General features: G+C 35.4%; 1 pseudogene; it reads right to left on the reverse strand.

Moving 5' to 3' along the window:
* Nucleotides 1-4377, reverse strand: part of LOC132047436 (protein Ycf2 A-like) — a 40787-nt pseudogene extending 36410 nt beyond the window's left edge.
* Nucleotides 4378-5000: the final 623 nt, after the last annotated feature.

Here is a 5000-nt window from a genome sequence, read left to right on the forward strand (position 1 = left end):
GTGGGCAAAAATTTTTTTAAAGGGCCCTTTAAAAAAAAAAAAAAAAATTTTTTTTTTTTTAAATTTCTTCCATCGAATTGAGTATGATTGTAGTGAGCATCTTATACAGGAATACTAACCTGATTATTGCATCTGCTTCAGGATAGTCTTTAGTTAGGTCTATCTCTAGTTCAAACTCAGGGAAACAGAATTAGAGATCTGTTCCGTCATGAAAAATGAAGGGCTATGGTTATGAACTTAATAATCTGATGATCGAGTCGATCCATGATTATAAGTTCATTCCATATGACCAGGGATATTATCATTCTCATTAGAGAAGGTATGGGCCTATCTAAATGATACTATGTTTACAATGGGTTCACATCGTTACATTCCATTTAGGAATACTTTCACGGACTGCTTACTCTTTATTGATCTATCTTCGATGACGGAAATAGGTTTGATTTCCATCTTTGAAAAACTTGCATTGCCGTACTAAATCGTTGATGTCAATCCTCGGGCCTATGATATTCACAAGATTCTTTGCATATATTCCATAATCACATAGATAGATATCATATTCATGGAATACGATTTTACTAATGCCTTGCGTGTCGAAAGATACGCGAGAAATCAAAATCGTTAAAGAGCTGGAGTTCGAGTCCTTTCAAGGCATAATATTGAGAATGCTCTACTGAATGAGCATTCTCCAATAAGAGAGCGATCGAATGAAAACTGATTGATCCCAGCTCTTGAATTGAATATTGTGGATCCGAAACTGGGATCTTCATCTAATGAATGGGAGTCCGTTTGTAACGTCCTCGCCTGAAATCCCGAAAGGGACAAAGGATCCAAGGTAGATTAGAAACCTCTGTATGCCTGCCTGTAATAGCTGTATACATTCATTTTCGATTATCACATGACTTTCACTTCGAGTCCAAAATGTGGGGACTATCGGGTAATCATATAGACGCCTTTGCATACTCAGCCTCTTCTATCTTTTCCGATTAGAGAATCCAGTAATTCTCATGTGAAATTCTGAAGTGTGGCTGGTTCAAGAATTCTTTGTTCTAGGCAGTCACACATCTATATCAGACCTATCATCCTTTTCCCTGTTACATATTCGTTCCCATTTTGGGGCTCAGGTAACCCGTTGAAGGAAACAAGGTTCCACATCTAGCACTCTGGTATTCTTCCACTTTTCTTTAATCCATTCTATTTTCTGGTCTCTAAGGAATGAGTTTTCTTCGAATCTGTCTTATCCGGGGAAAGCCAATCTTTCAAACAAATACAATCTCTGTCATCTGATTCAACAAGCGTTCCGTTAGATGAACTATCTGATAAACGATCTACTCGATTGAGATAGAAGAAAGATCCATTAGATAAGAACTATTGGTTCTAGACCATCTGACGATTAATCAAAATTCGTTAGTGCTTTCTCAAGTATTTCCAAATCCTAGCGTTTATCATATAGATGGTCTTAGAAGAGATTCCTTTATCTGAAATCATAAATTTTTGTGATTGAAAAAAGAGGGATTGGGGAAAAAAAAATTTTTAAAAATTGTTTTTAAAATTTCCTTTGGAAAGGTTAAAAAAATCATCCTTTAAAGGTTTATCTAAGATTTTTGCCCAAAGGGGAATCCCTTCTTCGATAAAAAAATAAAAAGCAAAGGGGCCCTAATTTGGTTTTCCAGGATTGAATATTTCCCTTAAGGGGCCCCCCCTCCTCTTCAAACTGATTCATTTTTATAGAGAAATTTATCAAGGATAGAAAAAAAGTTTCTTGCATCATATCTAGGGATCTTCAAGCCGAAGTGGTCACTGATCATTCATCTATGAATCTTTTCGTCCGTGAGCCAAGCAGGTCCTTCTTTATGAATGGCCATGAACTAGATCAGAATCATTCTCAACGAGTCCTAGAAAGTCCTTGTTCATAGGTCTCGATAGAAGATATCTTGATTGACGATCGGCAGAATACAAAGATAAAGAAGTATCGTATCTCTTTCATGCTTGTTGCTCGAAGTACATTCTTGAGCAAATAGAATCCTTTTCGTTACAGATTCTCTTCATAAGATAGATTATCTATGGGCAATTCTTAAGAATCTTGTTTTCAGTTAAGCATATCTCTTGTTCCTATTCGAAAAGGATCCCATGATCTCGAACTGATCTACTGGGATCCAAATCTGAAGTTTGTCCATGAAGAAGCGGATTCAATTGTATTAGTGTCTATAATTGATTCTTCTAGTAATATCAGATGATGGTCATTGCGTAAGTTCAGATCATGCATTGGAACTCCATGGTTATGGACTGAATCCGTTGTATGGAAACTTTTTTCCAAGTGAAATCCTAGTATATGAAGAGGAAAGTTCCCTTTGCTGGGAATAAGAGTTCACTGATATGCATTTATCTATGTATTAGAGCGGGTCACTTTGGGGAATAGAGTCGAATAACAGAATATTTAGTAGAACATCTTCACAATCCTGAGAGAGGTTATCATGCACAGGATGTCATCGATCATTCACATCCAGACATGAATGTTTGAATCCATATATGCAAGGAGACATTGCTTTAGCTAACTGAATTGAAGGGTGATATACGGTCTATTTCCGGCATCATATCATTAGTCTATTCATCTAGTTAGATCTACCGTATCATGATCGTATCGTCACAGCATCAAGATTGCATCTTCATCAATAGTCTATCATCACATTGATTTTCAAAAAGGAAATTTTAGTTGTTCCGGAACTTGTTAGAAATACCGTAATGGAATATAGGGGTTTGTCGCTAATTGACTTAGATCGTCCAGTTTCCCATAGAACCCATCACTAAAAATCATAAGTGTAAGGAGCGAAAAGGGTTTTCCATGAGATGGAAATAAAATCGATTTTCACACGAAGTTTGTGAATAAGTGATATCATGACAAGGAAATATCCAGTCTTCAGCTTAGAACAGTGATGATTGAACTCTATTCATTAGATGTGCTTCTTTATGACGATTCATCTCAAATCGTAGTATTGTTCTCTGGTTGTTCAATCATTTGATAATCAGAGTCCTCTTTGATTAAATGATCACTATGAGTCAGACTCAATGAATTTGATCAATCCTATTTTCGTCGTTAAGGTGGAGATTGAACAAGAATTCTCTTTTCTATCAGCATCAACATTCTGCGAATCAGGATTCTATTTTATCATCAATCCATCGTTCACGTTTTTTTCTATCAATATAGATCTCTAGTTGATGCTTAGATGTCTATTTCGAAAAGGACTATCGATTGATTGGGATTGAGTATTTGATGATCTGATGAGATTGATATTCAAATCTTCGTTCTTAGAATGATTGAGTACGCATAGATCGTTCAGCCAGAGTGAACCATTTCTTCTAGAGAATCTCCTAATGTTCCAGAGCTATCAACAGAGAATTCTTTAATTCAGAAAGAATTCGGTTCAGATGTAGATACCTATCAGAAGTTTCAAACCAATCATAGATGATGGTCATCAAAGATTTGACTTCGAACTCTGTCTGTAACTAGAGTACTGGGAAAGAAAAGATGTGTATTTGAACGAGTATATCCAGCAACAAGAAGAAGGAAAAGGATTGAATAGAGGAATCCCGAGCATTTGGGCGATCTCAGATGTACAGATCAATGGTGACTCATTATTTTCGATGAATCATTTTCGATACAGAAGAAGATTATGTGAACACTTACTGAGATCTCACTTATTCACTTATCAGATTCCATTGTGGAAGACACAATTTTCTGAAGAATTCGCCATGATATACCTTGATCCATGCATAATATCAGGAAAATGGATACAAATTTTTTGATCGCTACTTAGTATTGGCAATAGGTCTGAAAAAGTATCTAAAAATATCAAATTTAGATATTTGTAAATTTCTGTTACCGAACCATGGTATATATGTTTGAATAGATTCCATTTTGAGAGAGTTGAAAAAAAGACTCATCTCGTTGAAAGTTGTTCCTATACATCTGCCTCTTTCAACGTATTTTGTGATTGTAAGACTCCCGTTTTTTCCTTCTTCTGATGATAAATCTTCTCAGCAACATGAAGTGTGAATCAAATCCAATTTGAATTGAAATTGAATATTGATGAGTTCTTCCTGACCAGATAGATTCATATCGAAAGAGGTTGAAATATTCTTTAAAATTGATTTTTCCCTTTTGTTAGAGGTGTTAAATGTCTGCGATCGAGGAATAGTTTCCGATGGATCGGATGAATTTGGAAATGGAGATTGGTAAGTATAGTTTCGTCACCACTTGTGGAAAAAAATTGTTGGTGAATAGTAGACCGATGAGGGGGAAAATATTTCCCCAAAAAAAGTTTTGTTGGGAACGAAAATTTTTTGTTGCGAATGAACAAGATATTGAGGAATTTCCATCGTAAAATCAGAATTATTGATATAATTTTCCACAGGGGAATCTTTTTCCAATAAAAAGAGAGTGATGTGGATTTCGTGAAGTCGATTTCTTTAAAAAAAGAAGATATCAATGTTTTTCATAAAAAATTCATTGAACGTTCATGGCCGGGATCTGATCGCCAATTGTGATGAATTGAGATATATTTGGAATATCATTGAGATAATCACTTTTCTTTTTCGGGCACGGGACAAAAGAAAGACTTGTTGTTCTTCAACAATTTCTGCGATCGTAGGATTTCTAGTATGGAATGAGTCAATCGATTTTCCACTTTAATATCTTATTGAACAAAAATGGTGATATTTTCGTTCCGTTTGAACAGAGGATCCCAAAGAATTCGATTTTTCGTTGTTGAAGTATCATGATCGTCCAATAAGAAGGGTTTCAGAAGATTTTTTCAAAATGAACAATTTGAAGACCTATTGATTCTAACAACTGATTGCAGAGTTGATCATTCGACCTTTCAATTCATAGATGTAGATCTCGGACCTCAAAAAAATGAATGGGGATATTTCCGAAACTAACACAGAAAAAAAGTTGGGAAGAAGTGATCGGATTTTTTAGACATCGAGAGAGAAGTGACTTG

The sequence above is a fragment of the Lycium ferocissimum genome, chromosome 2 (assembly GCF_029784015.1).
Source record: "Lycium ferocissimum isolate CSIRO_LF1 chromosome 2, AGI_CSIRO_Lferr_CH_V1, whole genome shotgun sequence".
Taxonomy (NCBI): domain Eukaryota; kingdom Viridiplantae; phylum Streptophyta; class Magnoliopsida; order Solanales; family Solanaceae; genus Lycium; species Lycium ferocissimum.